Source organism: Eriocheir sinensis, chromosome 12 (assembly GCF_024679095.1).
Source record: "Eriocheir sinensis breed Jianghai 21 chromosome 12, ASM2467909v1, whole genome shotgun sequence".
Lineage (NCBI taxonomy): Eukaryota > Metazoa > Arthropoda > Malacostraca > Decapoda > Varunidae > Eriocheir > Eriocheir sinensis.
The window spans coordinates 17,151,149-17,175,800 of NC_066520.1; the positions used below are offsets into that span (position 1 = coordinate 17,151,149).

The 24,652-nt window shown below is 44.9% G+C and overlaps 1 long non-coding RNA gene across 1 annotated transcript in view; it reads right to left on the reverse strand.

Moving 5' to 3' along the window:
* Positions 1-612: 612 nt before the first annotated feature.
* The window catches only part of LOC126997509 (uncharacterized), a 105,533-nt gene continuing 81,493 nt past the window's right edge, over positions 613-24,652 (reverse strand). The window contains exon 4 of the long non-coding RNA XR_007752164.1: positions 613-1,144. This is a non-coding gene — a long non-coding RNA (uncharacterized LOC126997509). The remainder of the gene's footprint in view (positions 1,145-24,652) is intronic.

Consider the following 24,652-nt stretch of genomic DNA (forward strand, 5'->3'; position numbering starts at 1 on the left):
GAGGAAAAAGCCCTCAAAGTTACTTCAGAATGTCGTTAAAGCAGCTAACTAAAGGCAACTTTTTTACAGCACTTCCCCACAAAAGTTAACTAGTAGTTTAATTAGAGACGAAAATCGCTGAAGAAGTAGTGGCGTATTGTGTTTATTGTACGTTGGCAACAGGGACACTGAATTCTAAAACACAAGTTGAAATAAAAAATAAGCTCCCGTCAGTAGCCATAAACCAACAGCAGACAACAATGAACACCCTTTGGAACAACATTAAGACTTCCTGGCACATACTATTTTCGATCATTGTGTTAAGAAATGTAGCAATCGGTTCATTCTTGCAGGAAGGCCAAGGGTTAGCATTCGAGGGTGAACGACGCTTGCTGGAGTACAGACTGAAGAATGAGAGCGCCCGGGAAACCACTCACGAGGGCATCAACGTCATACAGGTAAGTGAAAGGAGAAACGCGTGTATGAGTGCAGTGTTTGGAGTGACCACAACATAAAAAAAAGCATATTCCCGTAGAGTTTTCGTGAGCACAAGAACTTTTTTGGTGACGTGTAAAACGGCACTACAGAAACTGAAGAATCGTGTAAGAAGGTACTGACACAATTCCATATTCCAAGACTGTTTAATTGACGCAACAAGAGGACTCACGCTCTCACATCCAGACGAAATGAATTATGTGAGGGAATGATAATGTTAAATGAAAATGGTGAATGAAAATGATAAATCACCTACAGGAACGAAGCACCCATTAGGTCTTGTAAAATTTATCTTCAGGAAAGGTAATTAAGTTCTGCATATTTACAACTCATAATGGTTTTGAATTTTATAAACCCCTATAACAGACAAATAGACAGACATAAACCTACAGATAGACAGTCAGACAAACAGACAGATAAACAGCAAGACAAATGAAAAGGTTCCCAGCGTCAGGGTATGCCATCAGCGTACCACCCACCACTAAAGGTCTCGTAGGGGCCATGGATGTCACAGTTGTAGTACCTCTTCCTCAGGTGGACTTGCTGCTGAGGAACCTGGCGCGCTACTACATCGCCAACACCTTCGTGCCCAGCATCATGCTCGCCACCATCGCCTGCCTCACCTTCTGCTTCGACCTCAACGACTTCACGGTCAGTGGCCACCTCTTACCTAATGAACCGAAGAAGAAAAAAACGTGTATTGAATATTTATATCCGAATGAACACGTATCTAATTTAAAAAGATGGTGATGCTAAATAGAATTATTGTAATTGAAATATTTACAATAATAACTGGTTCAGGAAATAATGATAATGGAAACACATAAATTAAGGCAAAACTGGTAGATAGCCACAGAAAGAAAATAATTTGGTGATGCTAAATAAAATGATTGCAGCGGAAATATTTACAGTAATAATTTGTTTAGAAAATAATAATAATAATGGATAGACATATATGAAGAGAGAACTGGTAGATAGTCACGCAAAGAGCTGGCATGGGTAAATACAAGGATACAGTTCGAGTAGGGACACATTAGACAAACACTGATAAAGAGTCACACGAAATACTGGACCATGTAAACTCCAGGATACACATATGAGTAGGGATACATTAGACTATTACACACACACACACACACACACACACACACACACACACACACAGGACACACGGATATGTACTAAAGAACTGACAGCTAGCATCGTCCCTACCTTAATATCCATCCATTGAGAGCTGGCAGAAATAAACTCGAGGATGAATATAAGAGAAGACACACATTAGACTAACATAGACGCAAGAGACACGGGTATCTACTAAGGAATTGACAGCTAGCATCGTCCCTACCTTAATATCCATCCATTGAGAGCAGGCAGAAGTAAACTCGAGGATGAATATAAGAGAAGACACACATTAGACTAACACAGACGCAAGAGACACGGGTATCTACTAAGGAATTGACAGCTAGCTTCGCCCCTACCTTAATGTCCACTCTTTGAGGACCGAACTACTGAACAGGGACACATGAGCCTTCCCTTGCTCCTCTTCTTCGTAACTTACCTTGCTCGTTGACTTGCCCCACTCACCCTCATCAATTTTTCCCCTCTCCTATTTCCTTCCCCCCTCCAATCCCCCCTCCTCCCCTCTAGCTCCCCCACCCCCACACGTCACTGACACTTATAAGGTCAACCATAACGAAGGCTATCGACGGTATGTTAATTATTATTCCCTTATGGTGATGTACTGCGTTTTTAGTGGATATTACACACACACACACACACATATATACACAGAACCCCCTCCACACACACACACACATACACCTCCCCACCCCTTACCCACCACACACACACACACACACACACACACACACACACACACACACACACACACACACACACACTATGAATTTCGGTTTTTATTCCGCCCTCCGTACTGGGCCTTCGCGTTCGGGCCAGTAAAATAAAACGTTCGCCTCTCACGTGGTAGTTCCGGAGCCTAAGTAAGTGTTATCGCAAAAACGTTCCCAGAGAAAAGAAACGTTAGTCCGCCCTGCCTGTCGCCCCGCTAATGTTCGTGTTTTGTTCGTGTGCTATATGGAAGAGTTGCACAGCTTTTTCTTTTTACGTTTTCTTTATTAAGTTAGCCCAGCGAGCCTTGCAAAGTAGCCGTCGCATAAGTTCTTTGTGGAAAGCCGGGGAGGGAAAAGCAAGAGGATGAAAAAGAAGAAAAGTAAAAGAAGTGGAAATGGAAGTAAATTTAGTAGTAGTGGGAATAGTTGTAGGGGAAGAAAAATTCAAAACCAGAATAATAAGAAAAAGGAAACCAGGGAGGAAAAAAAGGAACCATGAGGATGAAAAAAAAGAAAAAGAAAGAAAGTGGAAGTACAAGTAAATTTAGTTGAATCAGTAGTAATTGTAGAGGAAGAAAAATTCAGAACCAGAAGAATAAGAAAACAAAATCAGGGAAGAAAAAAAGGAACCATGCGGATAAAACAGAAGAAAAGAAAATAATAAAAAATATACGTAAATTTAATGATGGAGGTAACAGTAGGAGGAAGAAAAAATAAAGCAAAAGAGTATGAAAAATAATAGTAAGTAAAATAAAGCACAATAGACTTCAAGACATTCTGAATAAAATACCTTAAAATCTTATATAACAGAAGAGTCGTCATCGATTGCTCAATACCACATCATAAGATAGAATGGAAAAAATGTCGTTACTATTTGCGGGTTTGGTCCCACATACAACCATAACTGCTCTTCGCTAATTTTCACTTTCCTAAAATCTTCTTAGCTTTCTCCTTCTTACATCTATATCTGCTTTCCTTTCTTTTTACTTTTCTACGCACTTTCTACCCTTCTCTTCCTCAAACTATCACTGCTTTTTACTCTTTTTAACTTTTCTAAGCTTCTCCTAGTCTTTCTCCTCCTCACAACCTCGCTTTCCATTCTTATTCTCTTTTTCCTGAGCTCTTTCTTCCTCCTCAACACATCCGTCGCACCGTAATCTTTCCCTTATTTTCACTTTTCTACGCTCTTTCTAGCCTTCTCTTCCTCAAACCATCACTGCTTTTTACTCTTTTTAACTTTTCTAAGCTTCTCCTAGTCTTTCTCCTCCTCACAACCTCGCTTTCCACTCTTATTCTCTTTTTTCTACGCTCCTTCTTCCTCCTCAATGCATCCGTCCCTTCTTTTCAATTTTTAACGCTCTTTTTAGCCTTCTCTTCCTCAAACTATCACTGCTTTTTACTCTTTTTAACTTTTCTAAGCTTCTCCTAGTCTTTCTCCTCCTCACCACCTCGCTTTCCACTCTTATTCTCTTTTTCCTGAGCTCTTTCTTCCTCCTCAACACATCCGTCGCACCGTAATCTTTCCCTTATTTTCACTTTTCTACGCTCTTTCTGGCCTTCTCTTCCTCAAACCATCACTGCTTTTTACCCTTTTTAACTTTTCTAAGCTTCTCCTAGTCTTTCTCCTCCTCACAACCTCGCTTTCCACTCTTATTCTCTTTTTTCTACGCTCCTTCTTCCTCCTCAATGCATCCGCCCCTTCTTTTCAATTTTCAACGCTCTTTCTAGCCTTTTCCTCCTCAAACCATCACTGCTTTTTACCCTTTTTAACTTTTCTAAGCTTCTCCTAGTCTTTCTCCTCCTCACAACCTCGCTTTCCACTCTTATTCTCTTTTTTCTACGCTCTTCCTTCCTCCTCAACGCCTCCGTCGCACCGTAATCCCTTCACCGACGTTTTCTCTCCTCGCCTCAGGACCGCATCATGGTGGCGCTCACAACAATGCTCGTGCTGGCCGCCTTCTTCACCCAGACCAGCAACACCATTCCCAAGACCTCGTACCTGAAGCTGGTGGACGTGTGGTACCTGGTATTGATCTGCCAGGTGTTCGCCATCATCGTGTCCTTAGTCTACGTCGAGAACCTCCGCCTCCGCCTCTATCATAAGGTGCACGTCACTTTCCACCAAACAAATCTGACAATCCACCTCAGCTCCCAGAAGGCAAATCGCTTCTGCCTGGTTTTCTATTCCTTCGTTACTGTCACTATTCTGGTTATTTTCGTCAGCGTGGGGGTGACTGCCACGGCCTGGTGAGGAGGGCCCGTGCCTCGCTGTCAGCACGATATTGCGTACTCTCAGCGTTGCCGTGGAGGATAAGTCTGACGGAAAAGTACTGACGCGTTATGGGATGTAAGTCACTCATACAGGGCACCCAAATGTTTGAAAGGCAACCGTCCTGATACTGTAGGTTCAAACGTGCTTATTTTATGCTTATAAGTCTTAACGTCAAGGCTCAAAGGAGACTAGGCATGTGACGGAAACCAACTGACATTTTATTGGATGGAAGTCACTCATGCAGCCACCCAGGTGTTGTAGAGGTGTCATCTGGTACTTTAGATTCGTGTACTTTTTCTATGCCTATGTCTTAAAGTCGCAGTTCAAAGGAGACTAGATGAAAAAATGAGAGAATGGCGTCAAATTATGGTTATATACGATAATAATGTGTGCTGTATATTATTGTACACCATTCTACTCTTGCAAAGTTAATGTTCTCACTGGTATACCAACAGATGTGTGTCATGTGTTGTCTGGTAGCAATCCCGAAGAGGGACTTAGGTTGTATATTTTAGTTCTTGTTCACATACTTTCACACACTCTCTTCTCAATAAACCACGATGAGCACAGAGGACAACCTTCACTCTAACACTAAGTTCGGTATTCCCAAACGCTTCCGCCTCTCACATCAACTATTTCCTAATGTCGAAAAGGAGATCAATCGCTTTCTAATCAGTGTTATTTCAAGTTCATGGTACAAAGGAATGATCAAACTACCGGAAGGGTCATAAAACTATCCCTGGAAAGACTCAAAACTCGTACGAAAGCCTCGGCAAATGTGTGTGTGCTTCGGCGCCGATATGTTTAAGAGAAGTGACCCATGAACCTTGACAAACGAAGAGATGTGAGACCAGGTGAACCAGAGGAAGCCAGGTAAGCAGCAGACAAAGGAGCTAAGAAACTGATCTGAAATATGTTAAACAACCCCCAGCCAAAAAAGAAACAGGAATGAATATGTAGATGAATCAAATAGGGAAACAAAACAAGAATTCCTTAAAACCAAGCATGATACGTCTTTTCTCTCTCTCTCTCTCTCTCTCTCTCTCTCTCTCTCTCACACACACACACACACACACTCTCTCTCTCTCTCTCTCTCTCTCTCTCTCTCTCTCTCTCTCTCTCTCTCTCTCTCTCTCTCTCTCTCTCTCTCTCTCTCTCTCTCTCTCTCTCTCTCTCTCTCTCTCTCTCTCTCTCTCTCTCTCTCTCTCACACACACACACACACACACACACACACACACACTCACTTAGCTGCTTAATTTCTCCCTTCAGTGGTGCAATAAATGGCGTGGCTCATCAACTCTTCGGCTTTGTTACCGTGGAGACGCGGTGGAGAAAGTTCCATTGGTCCGGCCATTCTTTTTTGTGATCTACTTTTCTTTGCTGGCTGGGAAAGTTTCAAACGTTTCATTCATTATCTTGTTTTGCTGTTGAAGACGTTTTTTTTTTTTCTTCTATGCCGGCTTTTTTTTTTTTCGTTGTTTATAAGGAGTTTTCTTTCCCTCTTCTTCCCATACCTACTATTTCAAAACCTGTGACAGACATAATTGTTTTTTTTTTTTTTTTGGTGTTTCGTGAGTGATTTGTGTTTTGTTTTTGTTTTAGCTTTTGTTTGTTCGTTTTTGCATTCACTTCTTTTTTTCAGCCTTTCTTTCTTTAGTTCTGTCTGTCTATCTGTCTGCCTGTCTGTCTATTGGTAGAAAAGTTAACACCCTTTCATTTATTTGTTTCGTTGTTTTTGTCGGTTTTTTTCTCCCTCACTCTTGCTTCGTTTTTCAGTTACTTCTTTCTCCCTGTTTTATGCTCTGCCTGTATACCTGGCTTTTGTACCCTCTGCCTGTCTGTGTGTGTGTCTGTCTGCCTGTCTGTCTATCTGCCTGTTGATCTGTCTGCCCATCTTTCTGTTTATCTGTCTGTCTGTCTCACTGTCTGTCTGTCTGCCTGTCTGTCTATCTGCCTGTATGTCCGTCAGTGTGTCTGTTCGTCTGAGTTCTAGGAAGTGCATAGGAGTCGTAGCACGTGGAATTGCAAAATACGTTTACATAAATCGTAATTAACCTGCGGAACCGGACTGACTGCATGTTTATTCGGACCGTAAGCGCACGAATGAAGGAGCCCGGACCAACCGTGTCATTAACTTGTTTGGGGATGATAACGCTTAGATTTCGTAACATTTCTTTTTAATTTTTTTTAGGAATAACAGATTTCGGTATTTTTTTTAACTTATTAACGCCTTAACACACATAATATCGTAAGCTCGTAAGATTGTCGACTCACTAATGTGCCTGAAAAGGAAATGAAGAAAAGAAAGCAGACTAACAAACAGACATTAATGGGCTGTTCAGTTTCCATTTATTTTTACCCTTGAGCTGCTTCCTAAACCGTAAAAACACCCATCAAATTTTCCATCCTCGTATGGCAAAGAAAAAGCATGATAGAAAAATGCATTACACTTCCATTTATAGAGATAGAAAACATCACACACACAGACGCGCCACTGAAAACAACATCAATCCACACACTCACGCGGCAGGTAAACGTGACTCACCTAATGCCCGCCTGACTCACGTGCATTACCAGGTGAGGTGCGGTGTGGCTGACTCACCCTGACACAATGTAATCACGGAGTTATCATCAGTTACCGGGAAAACACTGATTCACAGGACATTACTTGCGGCAATATGAAAAGCTAGCACATGCGTATACGTCGAGAGAGAGAGAGAGAGAGAGAGAGAGAGAGAGAGAGAGAGAGAGAGAGAGAGAGAGAGAGAGAGCACTGCGACACATGAAACAGACAAAAAATGATGACAGTGTACCAAGAGACGAATGCCCTTCCGCTCCCTTTCCCTCTCTTCCTCTCTCCCTACATCTGGTTGTTCTCCCTTATCCCTCCCTCTCTCTTAAAACTTGCTGTACTTCCACCCCTATACATCTCACTCCTCCTCTCTCCTTCCTCCCTTCTCCCTACCCGACTACTTGCTCCTACTCAGCGTACCTCCTTCCCTCACTCTTTTCTCAGTCTCCTTCCCTCTCTACCACTAGCGGGCGGAAGTCCTTAGCGAAAATAAAGTCTGGGTTGTCGAGACTTTACAATGAGAGTCGGAAGCTGCTCCCTCCTCTCATTTCCTCTCCCCTTCCCTTCGCTCCATCCTCATTTCATCCTCTTTCCTTCGTCGTATTTTTGCCTCTCTTCCCTTTCATCTTATTTTCCCTCCGGCCCTCCCCGCGAGCCGTCCGCCTCCTCCTCCTCCTCCTCCTCCGCCCCTTCCCTTCCCTCCTCCTCCGCTGCTTCCTCTTTTCACTCACTCTTTCCCGTAATATCTTAATGTGTCCTTTATCTTAGATCTCTCTTCTCTCATTCGCCGGTGTGCTTTCTTTTATTTACTCTCTCTCTCTCTCTCTCTCTCTCGCTGACCTGCTTTATCGTATTGCTCTTTTTCGTTCTATACATAATAACATTCAACATTTTCTTTGTCTCTCCCAGCATTTAAAAGCCCCGCCCATTAGTCCGGTAAATAGAATTAGAGCTCTTTGACAAACACTGCGACCTCATTAGTCTCGGGACCCAGGGCGCCGCCTCCGGCCCTTGACACCGCCGCTCGGGCAGGGCTCCTCGTTCCCGTATTCGGCCACCTGGGAAGCAAATATACTTTATCCAGCAACGTACACAGTACTGAAACATTCTGGGCGGCGTGTTCGTAGTTCAGACGTTGTGCTTATAATCAAGGGGTTTCATTTCGAATTTTACGCGAGGCAACAATAATTCAAGCAGTTCTCCTCCCACACTTCTGCTCGAACTCATCCAGCAGAAAATCAGTGCGTATGGCAAGGGTCATGACCTGGCGTCCTGGAAGGTCGGGTGTTCTGTCCTCTTCAAAATGTGAAATACAGAAAGTGAATGCTGAAACGGAAACAAACTGCATATATATATATATATATATATATATATATATATATATATATATATATATATATATATATATATATATATATATATATATATATATATATATATATATATATATATATATATATATATATATATATATATATATATATATATATATATATATATATATATATATATATATATATATATATATATATATATATATATATATATATATATATATATATATATATATAAATTTCTCACGCTGCGCAATTCCATACACTCTAGACACGCAGGCAAGAAGTCAAATATTTACATGGCTCTCGGCCCGCAATAAAGAGGCAAGTGTCTGGCGAGGAGCGTCGACGCGGCGAGTTCCTGGAGAAGATTATGGAATTTTTCATCATCCATCACATTTTTCTCCTAAAACGTTTCGACACGGAAGACTGGCAGATTCTTGCTTCCTGCCCCCCGCTGCCGCCGCAGTCACGTCCAGTCCGGTCCGCCGCGTGGCCGCCCGCCGCTACGAGGTCCAGGCCGCGGCAGAACATTGGGACACAACTCATCCCAGCAAGGCTCCGCGGCCCCCCGAGGAACCTTCTCCGCGTCCCGAGTCCATTATGTTGAATTATCGTACTCATGACTCTAAGGGCGCGAGGTATTGACTCCACTTAGCGAGGCTTCTCAACTGCCCTATTTTCCTGGAATGAGCGACCCCGCGTAGGATACGACCGTACCGTGCTGGCTAAGCGGCGCGCCACTTATTGAAATGGCTCTTCATCTCTGACGGCTTCTGTTACTGCTGCCGCCGCTGCTGTATTATTATTTATTCATGTCTTGTAGGATCATTGTTGTGGCTATTGTTTTTTTCCTGTTGCTGTATTTATCGCATGATACATATTATTTTTACCAGCCTCGTAAGAGAGATGGTATTGTTTGCAGCTGAATATGGAAATCTTCCTAAAAAGAAAAGAAAACATTCCTAATATGTCTAACTAATGTGGATAAAAAATTCGATGTTTTTCCCTTTTTTGTGTGTATTTGTTTGTTTTTGCTTTTGTGTTTGTGTGTGTGTGTGTATGTGTCACTGTCCTGTTGTGAAATCGTCATCGCTTTCATTCCCTCACAGAGGAAGCCATCTTACAGAACCACATCACGAGAAAACACTTCCGCAGAACAAGAACGAGACAGCAAACAGAACTGTGCAAGCTGCTAATGTTACGAGCTGCATAGATGAGCTCCCTCCTCCTCCTCCTCCTCCTCCTCCTCCTCCTAAGGGTACTGGAGGCAGGAGGGAGGAGGACGAGGAGGCAATGGAGAGCAGCAAGGAGGGACTTTTTATGGAGGGAAGAGAAAAGAGAGAGCGGGAAAGAGAGGGAAAGCAGGGAGGAGAGACGAGAGCGAGAAGGATGGGGAGGGAAGGCAAGGGGGGGATAGCGATAAGATAGAGAGCAGCCTGAACGCTCCGGCCTTTAAGCTCGCAGTGGTGATGCATGTGGCCTGCTCTACGCCCCCTGAAATGCACCTTCCGGGATATCTTAGCGTCGGCCAGGCATTGTAGTGGCCAAGTGAGGCGGCGGGGGGTTGGCGTGAGGCATGAGAGGATAGAGCGGCGAAACAGTCTGCAACGCCGTCTGTCGTCTAAATGAGAGGTACTGGAGCGTCGAAGAGGTTGTGCTTTGAAAGAGTAATAACAGTCGAATGTATGACAGTTAAGCAAAGCGTGGGTGTGAGCGAAGGGCGAGAACACACACAGACACAAACAAACTCACACTCACACGCGCACATAAACACACACGCACGTACACACACCCGCTGTCTAGGCCAATAAAAATCCTCGAAATTTACATGTATGGACGGCACAGGAAATATACAAGACTGGTAACGGCGCATAAGTAAACTCTTCGGAAGGGGGAGGAATAAATGACTTTGTTTTGCGCGCGTCACCGTAAAAACAACGGGAAATAAAGAACAAGTTGGAGAGACGAATCGCCGACGAGTGTTTGAAAACGCTGGAAGTGAGTCAGGAATGTTTGTACGAAAAATAAGTTTAAGGAGAGCAAAAGTGCGCGTGTGTATGGAAAAGAGACCAAACAACACAGAAGAAAAGGGAAAGGAGAGAAACAGCGTAAAGGGGCGAAATAAAAGGGAGGGAAGAGGTAAGGAATGGGTGGATTAGGCAGAAATATGAGGCAACAAATTAGACAGAAGGAAAGAAACAAACAGAAACATTGAAAAAAAGGGAATGGAGAGAAACAGCGTAAAGGGACGAAATAAAAGGGAGGGAAGAGGTTAAGGAATGGGTGAATTATGCAGAAAAAGAGGCAAATTACGAGACTTAAAAAAAAAAACATTGAAAAAAAGGGAGGAGAGAAACGACGTAGAGGGGGAGATGAAAAAGAGGAAAGGGTAGATTAGGCGGAAAAAGGAGGCAAATCAAGACAGAAGAGAAGAAACAGAAATAAACGTTGGTGATTGGTATCTGTCTGTATGTGTGCGGGTAGCGTTAAAAGAGACACAAGGAGAAAGAAAACGAGAAGAGGTAGAAATGGGAGAGAAAACGGGAAGATAAAGAGGGAGAGAGTAGGCAAACACACAGCAATCGATGGTCAATTTCCATATTTCCATTTAGGAGAGGCGAAGCGAGGCGATGCAAGCCGTCACCATAACCAACGACACGCTCATTGTAACGGGAAGGAGCGTGCCAGAAGGGGGACGCTCCTGCAATTGCCCTCATTGTTACGTGCGCCTGTCAACAACCTTCTGAGCCGTCTTCTCTGCTCTTCTCTTCTGCTCTCTTCCTTTCCCTCTTCTTCTCTTTTCTTCTCTATCCTTCTCTTCTCTTCTTCTCTCTCTCTTTCCTTCTCTTCCCTCTCTCTTTTCTTCCTTCATTTCCTTTCTCTTTCTCTTTCCTTCCTTTTCCTTCTCTTCTCTCTCTTTTTCCTTCCCTTTCCTTCTCCTCTCTCTCTTTTTCCTTTCCTTCCCTTCTCTTATCTCTCTTTTTCCTTCCCTTCTCTTCTCTGTTTTTTTCCTTCTCTGCTCTACTCTTCTTTTCTCGTCATTTTTTCCTTCTCTTTTTTCCTTTCCTTTTCTTTTTTTTTTTTATCTTCTTTTTCTATTTCCTTTTCTCTTCTTTTCTTTTTACTTTTCTTCTTTTTCAGTTTTCTTTTCTTTTACTTTTCTTCTGTCTCTCCTTCCTGCTCTTCTCTTTCGTCTGTCTCATCTGTTCTTTTCTCCCTCCCATCTTTTCCTTCTCTATTTTTCCCCTCTCTTCCCTGCCCCTCAATCCCCTATTTCTCCTTCTATCTTCTGTCTCTGCTCTTTATCGCATCTTCTCTTTTATCATCTCTTATTTCCTTCTCTTCCCTTTTATATTATATTCTCATCAACTATTCTTTCTTGCCTGTGTTACCTCTTTCTCTACCCTCATCTCGTCTCTGTCCATGACCCAACCTAACCTAACCTAACCTAACCTAACCTAACCATAGCCTTACTGACCTCCGTTATGGGGGGATCCATTGCACTAGTCTATTTTTTCTGCAAGGAGAAACTAAATAGACGATGTTTATTCCATTTCCTTTATTTTCAATCCTACGCGTGATTGCTTTGCCATTTCATCGCTTGCAAACAACTATGGCGATACGAAAAATAAAAACCGAAACTAGTAACTGAATTATCGTTCAGAACTGTGACACGACAAGCGGTGACACTCGCTTAAAAAAAATGGATAGGATTGTTGAGTTAGTGTATTTATTTTCACGGAAGTTTCACCGCGCAAAATACGGCTATATATACAATTTTCCACCTCTTTCGGTTTTGAGGCATCGAGTCCCATTAGTCATGTTAACACTACGTCGAGGGAGGGAACACGTAATCCTCACTGCACCAATTAATCAACAGAAAAAAAGGGGACTCGCCACTACCAGACAGGCGGCGAGGGAGCCCAACACACACACCCACACACACACACAAACACGAAAGATAAAAAGAGTCTTGTTATCCGAGCTCAATGGGACGATACCCTTCAGAGGATCAGCGTCGAGGGAACAAGTCCATCCTGTCCCCGCTACATGCGGACGCGAAGGAGGCAGGGAGCGCAAGGACGGAGGGGAAAAGATGAAGAAGGAAAAAAAAGGGCGTATGGGCGAAATTTGGGGAAAGGGACAGGAAGGGAAGGGATAGTAACCTCCCCCTTTACAGTAGTTCCCCATCTGTTCATTTTCCCAAGGGCTAGGACAGGTTAGGGAAAGGGCAGGGAGATAAATGGATTAAGAAGAGAAGGGAAATGACAGAAACGCCGTAATAGATAGAAAACAAAAGGAAAGTAATGTTGTTTACTCTTTACCTTCATAAGACTTCCTACCCCGCCTGTTCAACGTTCTAGAGAAAAGGAAAAGGTTAGGGAAAGACAAAAGAGGCAGAAAAGGGATGTAAACCGAGACAGAAGAAAAGGGAAAGTATAGGCACGGCATAATGTGAGGAGATAAAAGGGAGGGAGGAGGTAAAGGAAGGGGTGAAGGAAGCAGAAAACGAAGACAAATCACGACCGAATAAAAGGGAAAAAAGAGGAACGGCGAGAAGTGATGAGAAAATAGGGAGAAAATACGTTAAGAAAAAGGTGGAGGAGGCAGAAAAGGAAGCCAAACCAAGACAGAACAAAGGGAAAGGAGAGAAGCAGCGTAATAAGAAGAGACGAGACAGAAGAGGAAGGGCGAAGTGGACGCGTCTTGGTAATCTCCCTTCACGTCATCCCATCTGGCAATCGTTCTAAGGGTGGAAGGAAGTTAAGGAAGGGCTGGGCGGAGGCAGGAAGGAGAGCCAAAGAGGATAAGCTTCTGTTTGCCATGAGAAGGGAGAGAGAAGGAGAGGATAAGGATGAAGATGGGAGGCAAGGAGTGGAAGGGACTGTAGGAGGAGGAAGAGGAAGAGGAGGAGGAGGAGGAGGAGGAGGAGGAGGAGGAAATAGAAGAGGTAATGAGGATCTCTGAGCAGCGCTGTGGGACCCGGATGGAGGCGGAGAGGACGGAATGGGAGAAGACTGTTTGTGAGCTAGAAGAGAGGAAGAACAAGGAGTGTAAAATAATAAAACTATAAAATATGTTGAAATTAGCAACCCGGACAAAAATACTCCAGAAAAAAGTGTAAATATGAATGAAAGATAAAAGGGAAAACGAATCATCACCCCACAAACAACATATACCCACCCAAAAAACTACTTAGAACAGACTTAGGAAAAACACCACCAGACAAGACCAAGACCTGACACTTCAGCCGCACAGACATAATCAACAGACCTACACAGACAGAGCAAACATTGAAGAGAAGCTGCCGTGGGATCATCAGGCAAAAGAGACAGAGAGAGAAAGGGGAGGAAGAGAGAGAGAGAGAGAGAGAGAGAGAGAGAGAGAGAGAGAGAGAGAGAGAGAGAGAGAGAGAGAGAGAGAGAGAGAGAGAGAGAGAGAGAGAGAGAGAGAGAGAGAGAGAGAGAGAGAGAGAGAGAGAGAGAGAGAGAGAGAGAGAGAGAGAGAGAGAGAGAGAGAGAGAGAGAGAGAAATAAACGGAAAAACACTCAATAGTCAACCAGGCGTGTTCGGATCGTCACGTCTCTTTCGGGCGTGACGGCGAAGGAATCGAACAGTATTCTCTCAACCTTCGCTACTGTACGACTTCTTCCCCTCTTCTTCTCTCCTCCTTCCCTTCACTCCTTTGCCCCCTTTACGAAAAAAAGCTTACCTAACACCATCACACGTCTTCTCCCGGTACTTCCCTTCCTGACCCCCCCCCACATACACAAACACACACAAACACACACACACACACACACATACTCACTCACAAATACAAACACACAAGGACACACACACACGCACTAACTTGTACAAACTAGGCATCAAAGGGACATAGTTAGAAGTACACTCGATATAGTCTTGTTTAAGTTATATTCCCTTCATCAGCTACGCCTCTTAGCTTGACCGTCCTCAGTAAATACGTACAGAAAGAAAAATGTATATATCACTAGAGACAGATAGAGACAGATGGATTTTAAACTAACAAGACCATATCGAGTGTATTGCTAAGATATATTCCTTTTTATCAACTATCCTTCTTAGCTTGACCGTTCTCAGTAAATAAATAAAAAAAGAAAAGAAAAAATACCGAATTCGCCCCCCAATAAAAACAGGAATGAATGCATCAGGGCTTAAAACTTCGCCATAGAAAACCCTGCAGAGCCTAAAGACAAAAATCAACAAAAAACTTTCAAAACTCGTAACGCAGCCTAACAAAATCTCCAGAGTTAGCTTTTTCCCCTTTCCTCTACACGCTAAACAAGTTTCCATATATTTATCTTTTACCCAAACTTCCAAACACTTGTCCACCTCTCCCTCTCCCTCTCTTCCCCTCTCTATCTAACTCTCTCTACATTTCTCTCTTCCCCTTTCTCTCTTTTCCTCTCTCCCTCTCCCTGTCTCTCTTCCCCTTTTCCTCTCTCTCCCTCCCTCTCCTCCTGCCCTCAAGCCTTCGCAGTCCCAGCATCAGAAACTTGTCGCGTGTCTCCGCCTTCGCTGTGTCAGGACCACTCGGCCGCCCTTTCATCTCGGCGCTCCCTCGGCCTCGTCAGTGTCCCCCTCGGAGCCCTAACGTAAACACGGGGCACTGTAGCGTAACCTTCGGGCCTCCAGGTTTCTGTGTCAAGCGGCGACTGTTCTTTTTTTTTCCTCGCGTGGATATGGTTGTTGTTTTACCTGTTGGTAGTGAAGACCGTGAGAGAAAAGAAGGCATAGAAAGAACATATCAAGAAGAAGAGGAGGCAGAAGAAAGGAAGATAATAAGGGTAGCAGGAAGGAAAATTATGATGATCGTATGGAGAGGATGAAGGCACTGAGGAGAAAGAGGAGGAGGAGGAGGAGGAGGAGGAGGAAGAGGAAGGAGGAAAGAGTGAGAGCCAGAGGAGATTGAGAAGATGGAAGACGACGGAGGAGGAGGAGAAAGATGAGAAGAAAGAGGAGGAGGAGCAGGAAAAGAAGTAGAAGGAGGAGAAGAAGGAGGAAGAAGCACAGGAGTCAGAGGAGCAGGAGGAGGAGGAGAGAAGGAGGAAGAGGTACATGATGAAACAACCATGCGGAAGAGAGTCAGAGAGAGAGAGAGAGAGAGAAAGAGAGAGAGCGAACGAGCAAGGAGACTGGAGGTTGTCGAGGGAGTTGGAGGAAGAGAGTGGTGGGTCCTGGGAGAGAGAGAAAAGGTAGTCAGTCTTGTGTGGTGGTGCGAGGGAGAAAAGACCCAAGGAAAAGAAGGTAGAGGCAAATACGTAGAGAGTGTGAGTGAATACCTGGAGGAGATTGAGGAAACTTAACAGATCGAAAAGGTTGATGAATAGACGATAATTAGCAGTAGAGGCAGTAGCAGTAGTAGTAATATGGTAGCATTAGTAGAAAGACAAAGAGAGATAAGAGTGATAAATGGTTTAGAGGTTGATTGGTGGATAGACGAGACTTAGCAACAGTGGTAATAGTAGCAGTAGAAGTAGTAACAGTAGTAGTAATATAATAGTAGTAGTAGTGGTAGTAGCAGTAGAAAGACAGAAAAGAGAGAGAGGTAATAGGTAGATATGGTTGGGCCAGTGCTGTTTTTTTCTTGTAATTGTCTTTTTTTTGTCGTCATTGTATCCTCCTCCTCCTCCTCCTCCTCCCTGCACTCTCTAGATTACCTCGCCTCCAACATCACCGCCTCTACGCCTCTCATCCTATTCTTTCCTTGCATAACAGACACACACACACGCAGCAACAAGCAGAAACAACAGCATACACACACAAACGCACACAAGATAAACAGTATTACCCGGAAAACTAAAAAAATAAATAAACGACAAGCTAGGAGATAAAAAAAAAAAAAAGCAGATAGAGCACAGCAGAGGAGGGCAGGCAAGGGCGGGGCTCGAGGCTCAGGCCGACACACAACTTCACGCGGGGGCGGACTGAGCTGCCAGTAAATTTTGTCTCGCATAACTTGGAGCTGCAACACGCCACCTCCTACTGAGCCATTGTCCGTAATGACCAATAATCTCTAATGACAGCTGCCAGGCGTCCGGGAAACTAATCAGCAGCATCCACTACAAGCGCGCTGATCTGTCCAATTAGTCGCGAAGTGAAGGCCTGTCGTAATTCTGGCTGCTCTGCGTGCCTCGCCAGCAAGTTACGCAGAGTATGGCAAGTTGATGACACTCGCCTCCCACCTCCCGCTTGCGCCTGTTACCTCCCCTTTACCTCTACCCGTCTCTCTCTCTCTCGCCAGTGGATCTCCTCTTTAACACTGCTTTGATCTATTTTTTATTACCCGTTTGCTTCCAGTTATTTCGGATGTGCGCTAGAGTCAGTGTCCGTCCGATGTGCACTTGTTTTGGTTATGGCTAACTTCGCATTACCATCCTTCGAATATTCTCTGGCGTATACCTTGCCGTCAGTTCTCTCCGATTTATGTTTCAGCTTCGCTCCTCGATCTATATTTATGGCGCCTTGCTTCCAACTCCGCCGAGGAACAAAGGAGTGATATACGCATGACTTGAGCTTACGCAGATTATTTGGGTAGTTTTAAGGTGCAGCTTTTAGGTCATGCGGTGAGCTGGATTACGTTGCGGCGCCCGTCTCCTCGTCTCGATAGGAAATAAAGCACGGAAGTCATTTTTTGGAAGACTATGGAACCTTTGGGGTCATATCCTAAGACATTTCGACGCCCAGGCACACATATTTTGACAAGGCTTTCGTAGGAGTTTTGGACATTTCCATGGGTAGTTTTATGACCCTGGTGGTACTTTGACTCCTCCTCTGTGCCATGAACCTAAAATAAACACTCATCAGAACCCAGTTGATCTCATTTTTGGCCTTTGGAAATAGTTGATGTAAGGGGCGGAGGCGTCTAAAAGCACCAGTGTTTATTTTATGGTGAGTTGATTTTTTAAACTTCAGAAACACGTACTCTTAGTCTCTCTCAAACACACACAATCTCGCACGCACGCACACTTTACGCATTTCTGCTTCATCTAATTCGCCTCGTCCTCGGCCTCATCTCCGTCTTCCCCCGGCTCACATCCAGCATCCACGTCCCTGATCTCCCAGCCTCCCGCAGCTTCACGTCTCCCTCTCAGGTGCATCCCGTCTCCAGGCAGCCTCGCGACCCCTCACCTCCTCCCTCCACCCACGCACAGACGCTACACTGTCTCCCTTTCTTCCTGTTAACGGATTCACAGTTTTTTTTTTCGTTTCTTCTTTTCTTTTCCTTTTTTATGTAAAGTTCAGAAGGTGGAAAAGGGAAGGGAAGGATGTATGGACTCTGACTCTTTGCTTTCTCCTATATTCTGCTGTTTATCTTTGTCCTTCCTTCTTTCCTTGCTTTCTGTTTTTTCCTTCATCTCCTTCCTCCCGCCCTTTCATTTATCTCTGGTTCTTCCTTTATTTCCTTCCCCCTGTACTTCAATTTTCCCTGGTTCTTATTTCATCTCTTTCCTCCCCTCCTTTCTTTTCTCTCTGGTTCTTCTTTCATCGCTTTCCTCTCCTCCTTTCTTTTATCTCTGGTTCTTCTTCCATCTCTTTCCTCCCCTCCTTTCTTTTATCTCTGGTTCTTCTTTCACCTCTTTCCTCCTACTCATCCGTTCCTACCTGGTCCTCCTTTCATCTCTCTCCTCCTACCTTTCCATTCCTCTCTGGCTTTCCTCCTTCCATCCTTCAGTCCCTCGCTCATCCTTCCTCTCCCAGCTTACATTTCCTCTGATCCCTTCCCCCTTCCCTCCCGCAACAAACCCATTATTCCTCACCGCCTCCTAAGCCTCCTCTCCCCTTCCTCTCCCCTCTTGCACCACCTCTCCTCTCTCCCACTCTCTCCCTACTCACTCATCTTACCCTCACCTCACCTCTCACTTCTTCCTCACTCCCCTCCTCTTCGTGCTATGTTGGAACTTATGGAATTACACTCGTGGGCCCTCGCATGCACGCGCACCCGAGAATTCAATTGTTTGCTGTATACTAATTGGGCGTGACTGTGTAAGATTTGGCGGAGGCGGGAGATGCGAGGCGCCCCAGGTAGTGCGTCTCGTGGAGGAAGAGGAAGTTAGGCGGGATGAGTTAAGTAAATTTTGAAGTGCTGCGTCCCTCTGCGTTCTCTTCCTTTGGTACGTGTGTGGTGGGGTGGGTGAGGGGTGAGGATGGCAGCTAAGAACACCCCCTCCCTTCAGTCTCTCTCCTTCTCTGTTCTTACTGTTCAGTGTTCATCTTGTATAAATTCTTAAGCAAGCAGTATGGGAATAGCGAAGCATTACACTATAACTAACAATCAGTGTAGCTTCTGATTCCACCAGATTTGGCGAACATTCTCTCGTTACCAACCTAACTACCTAACAAAACCATCAAATTCGCCAAGAAACGAACATCTCACCATTATTTAGCAGGATATATATACCTTCACACCCACTCGCATCTATCCTGTGTACCGCTTTCACCTTTCATGTATAGCAACGTCCTTATAATCTAACTACCCAACTACCTAACAGCCATGAGATTCGACGAAAAGAAACGAGCATCTCACCCTTATTTAGTTTGATATGCACCCTCACACCTCGCACACCCACTCTCATCCATCCTGTGTAACGCTTTCCTCTTCCATGTATATCCACGTCATTATAACCTAGCTACCTAACAGCCAAGAGATTCACCGAGAAGAAACGAGCATATCAACACTATTCAGCCTGATTTCCAGCTTCACACACCCTTGCATCTATCCTCCGTACCCTTTTCCCCTTCCAGGCACATCCATTCCCCTAAATCAGCTATCGTCTTCAACTAATTTAGCATAACAAAGGCAATTCAACGCAAGTCAAGCCGTGTATTGCTTCAACTAATCGGGTTCGCATACCTTAACCTTATTTCCGCACCTTCATCTGATTTATCTCACCTCCCTTCAGGTAAACTAATATAACGCAGGTACCTCCGATAATGCACCTTGCTCACCCCTCACATGGGTCATATTTGTTAGTTCTGACTCATCTTCCAAACTGATGCTTACCGACGAAGAGAACGAGGAAAAGATAGTCGAAGAGGGAGAGGAGACGAAAAAGGAAGAGAAAGGGGGAAAAAGGGAAGTGGATAAATCCTTACAGACGAAGACAACACAGCGAAGACGAGGTTGGAGGACACGGAGAGGAAGACAACGAATAAGGAATGAAAAGGTGAAGAAAGGAAAGGGAAAAGGAGTAGCTGGAGATATAGAAGACGAAGAGGAAGACGGCGGAGAGGGAAGAAAAAAGGAAAAAAGGGAATGAGAAAAAAAATAGTTGGAGAAACACTCAGTATCCGACTCGCCTAGACCCAGTTCACCTGTGCCACCGTGAGCCACCACCACCACTACTACCTCCACCACCACCACCACCACCACAACTGCATCCTGCCCTAATCCTTCCTCCACCCAAGACCCATCACCCTCCTCAGCCAAGCAATCCCTTCATCTTCCACCAGAATTCTCCATTTGCTCCATATCTCCTTTGCTCCTCTCCCTTTCAATGTTATCTCTTTATATTTCCTCTGCCCTTCTCTCTACCTTTTATTTTCCCACAATCCCTTAAACAGTACTTCCTCTGGTTCATTTATGCCTGTTATAAAGATTCTTCAAAATGATGTTTTCTATGCCCTCTCTGGCCTCAATCCTCAGAAGGCTTATGGACCTGATGGAGTGCCTCCTATTGTCCTTAAAAACTGTGCCTCCGTGCTGTCACCCTGCCTGGTCAAACTCTTTCGCCTCTGCCTGTCAACATCTACCTTTCCTTCTTGCTGGAAGTATGCCTTCACACAGCCTGTACCTAAGAAGGGTGACCGCTCCAATCCCTCAAACTACCGTCCTATTGCTTTACTTTCTTGTCTATCTAAAGCTTTTGAATCAATCCTTAACCGTAAGATTCAAAAGCACCTTTCCACTTCTGACCTTCTATCTGATCGCCAGTATGGGTTCCGCAAGGGCGTTCTACTGGTGATCTCCTATTCTTAACTGACTCTTGGTCATCCTCTCTTAGCTGTTTCTGAAACTTTTGCTATTGCGCTGGACATATCAAAAGCTTTTGATAGGGTCTGGCACAAATCTTTGCTTTCTAAACTACCCTCCTACGGTTTCTATCCTTCTCTCTGTACCTTTATCTCCAGTTTCCTTTCTGACCGTTCTATTTCTGCCGTGGTAGACGGTCACTGTTCTTCCCTAAATCTATTAACAGTGGTGTCCCACAGGGTTCTGTCCTATCTCCCACTCTTTTCTGTTGTTCATTGATGATCTTCTTTCCAAAACGAACTGTCCTATCCATTCCTACGCCGATGATTCCACTCTGCATTATTCAACTTCTTTTAATAGAAGACCCACCTTCAGGAACTTAACGACTCAAGGCTGGAGGCTGCAGAACGCTTAGCCTCAGACCTTACTATTATTTCCGATTGGGGCAAGAAGAACCTGGTGTCCTTCAACGCCTCAAAACACAGTTTCTCCACCTATCCACTCGACACAATCTTCCAAACAACTATCCCTATTCTTTGACAACACCCAGCTATCACCTTCCTCAACACTAAACATCCTCGGTCTATCCTTAACTCAAAATCTCAACTGGAAACTTCATATCTCATCTCTTACTAAATCAGCTTCCTCGAGGCTGGGCGTTCTGTACCGTCTCCGCCAGTTCTTCTCCCCTGCACAGTTGCTGTCCATATACAGGGGCCTTGTCCGCCCTCGTATGGAGTATGCATCTCATGTGTGGGGGGGCTCCACTCACACAGCTCTTCTGGACAGAGTGGAGGCAAAGGCTCTTCGTCTCATCAGCTCTCCTCCTCATACTGATAGTCTTCGACCTCTTAAATTCCGCCGCACTGTTGCCTCTTTCTATCTTCTATCGATATTTCCACGCTGACTGCTCTTCTGAACTTGCTAACTGCATGCCTCCCCCCTCCAGCCCCTGCACTCGACTTTCTACTCATGCTCATCCCTATACTGTCCAAACCCCTTATGCAAGAGTTAACCAGCATCTTCACTCTTTCATCCCTCACGCTGGTAAACTCTGGAACAATCTTCCTTCATCTGTATTTCCTCCTGCCTACGACTTGAACTCTTTCAAGAGGAGGGTATCAGGACACCTCTCCTCCCGAAACTGACATATCTTTCGGCCACCTCTTTGGATTCTTTTTAGGAGCAGCGAGTAGCGGGCTTTTTTTTTTTTACTAATGTTTACTTTTTTGTGCCCTTGAGCTGTCTCCTTTGCTGTAAAAAAAAAAAAAAAAAAAAAAAAATTGACCTCTCACTCTTTTCCCTAACCACCTCTAGTTTTTATTCTTATCTACTCTAGTTTTGCTCTCCTTGCTATTTCTCTCTCCTTCTATTCGTCCCCTACGCTCCCCTACACACCGCTTTCCTGTATCTCTAGTCCTTCACCTTTTCCTTCCCTTTAGCTTCATTCTGAGATGCACTCCTCTTTCCCTCTCCCTCTCTCTCTCTACCTCTCTCGCTCTCTCTCTCTCTATAACCATTTCCTCCTTACTAACACACTCCCTACACCCCAAACTCTGTCTCCTCCCCTATTCCACTTTCCTAGTCTCCCCCTCTCCCTCTCTCCCTCCCTCTCTCTCTCTCCATCGGTTTCCCACTCTTTGCATCCGCCTCACACTCTCCCTCTGTAGGCTTTCCTCTCTCTCCCCTTCTTTCCCTTTCCCCTCGTCGTCGTTCACCCCACAAACAAGCAGAGAGAGAGAGAGAGAGAGAGAGAGAGAGAGAGAGAGAGAGAGAGAGAGACCCACACCCACACACCTCGCCTTAAATGGGGAGAAATATCTGATTAAAACATTCGGAGTCGGCCCCCCGCTGCGAGAACACCATTTGCATTCAGATGTTGCACTTCTGGCGTATTGGTGTCATTAGGACGAGCCGCGCGAGAGTAGGTTTTTTTTCAGTATTTTGTTTTAGTGTTGCGTGTTTTTTTTTCTCTCTCTGTACGTTTGATTAGAAATATGCATACAAATGAACGTTCACCCCGCCGTGTGTGCTCTCTCTCTATACGTTTTCACGATGCTAACACCCCCCCCCCTCCCCCCCCCCCTCCCACACACACCCTGAAAAAAAGTAGACTGGAAAAGAGTTCGTGACGGAAATGATGTTGATGTAATGTGGTTGTGTCAAGGTAAATATGTGTGTAAGTACGTGTGTGTGTGTGTGTGTGTGAGGGTGAGTGGGTGTCTGTTGCTTGTATGTGTGGGAGTGTTCATGTATGGATTTTTTTTTTTTTTTTTTTTTACGTTGTTGCCTATTGCGCCGGTAGGCATCTTCCCGGTGGGGCCTGATGGTCAGCCCAAGGCTTCTTCCAGGTGGGGCCTGATGGTCGGCCCAGCCCGTTCTGGCGCAGGCGAGTGTTTATAGTGGCGCCATCTTGCATTGGCTCATGCTGCCCCCCGGAACTCGTACTTGATTCGCTTGGACGGCTTCCTCTAGAGTCCGGGTTGATGGGTGGTCTTCAGGACAGCATGTGGGTAGTTTTAAGCCACTCGGCGGTGACCGAAAAATCCGAGTGGTAGCGTGAGGATTCGAACCCGCGTCGTCCATCACGCGGCGAATGTGGGTCCAGTACGCTATCACTTCGGCCACCGCCTACCCCGTCTGTGTGTTAGCAATAATGAGATTGGTGTGTACGTGAGCATGGATAAATGCATGTATGTATATATGTATGTATGTATATGTCAGTGTATCTGGTAAGGAAAAATGGCAAAGGTTTGTACTAATGGAGTTACTCAGTTATTGTTATGGTTCTTGTTGCTGTTGTTAATTTTCACCCAATCAAACTCACCGACAGACCCTTAACTTGCTTTAAAACGATGCGCAGACAGTGACGGCGCAGCGCAGACAGGCGACACGGATCAACATAACGAAGGACGGAAATACCCTCATACGGAAAATACGAGTGGAGGACGCCAGTAAAATTTCCCCAGTAATTGCTAGAGAACACAAGCCTTCGATGAGCACCAGGAATTAGCATCAGCATCACCAACAGCAGTCACAGCAAGGGAGCATCACCAGCAATAGCATCAGCAGCATAGGCAATGACAGCAGAGACCTACATAAACACTACATAAACATATCTGGCCTCCTTCACTCCCCTACCACCCTGTCACCGCCCTACAGCACTGTCACAACCTGCTACGCCATGCTACATAGACCCTGCTACCGCTAAAACGAGGGAGGCAGCTCAAGGGCAAGAAACAAAAACAGGAAGAAAAGGCCCGCTGGAGGAACAAAAAGGCCCGCTGGAGGAACAAAAAGGCCCGCTGGAGGAACAAAAAGGCCCGCTGGAGGAACAAAAAGGCCCGCTGGAGGAACAAAAAGGCCCGCTGGAGGAAAAAAATGCCCGCTGGAGGAAGTAAAAGGTCCGCTGGAGGAAGAAAAAAGGCCCAAGGGAGGAACAAAAAGGCCCGATAGAGGAAAAAAAGGCCCAAGGGAGTAACTAAATGGCCCAGTTTACAAAAAGGCCAGCTAGATTTTCGATACGCCATGAGATAAAATATTCACCAATCGCTGCAAAAAGTTTTATTATTAAGTGACCGCATTATTTCCCAGCGACGTCGTTTGCAGAGGTCGAGAGAGAATGGGCGACAATTCTGACCTTGCTTCCGAGAAATTTCCCCACGAATGAAAGAAGCATCGCGGGAAATTGAAGGAGGAGAAAGAGGAGGAGGAAGAGGGAGAGGAAAGAGAATGCCCTGAAGAAGAATGAGAGTCGGAGGAGAGTAGAAATGAAGGGGCGAGGCTGCACTGCACGGATGATGGGATGAAGAGGAAGGGGAAACTGAGGGAGAGAGAGAGAGTGGAGGAGGAGGAAGAAGGGAGAGAGTAAGGAAAAATCATTTGGGGGAGAGACAAGTGGAGGAAAGTGACGGAGTGGAGAGGAGGGCTGAGAGTGGCGGCGAAGAGAGACAAAACGGGATGGAGAGAGAGAGAGAGAGAAAAAAAAAAAACTTATGGGCGTAGAAACAAGAAAAAAAGTGCTTGTTTCCCCCCCTGCCCTCCCTCTCCCCCTCCCCCTCCCCCTCCCCATACTGTATAAAAAGAGAGAAAGAAAAAATAGACCAATCCCATCGTCCTCACCAAAAAAATATATTCGTATTTTTTT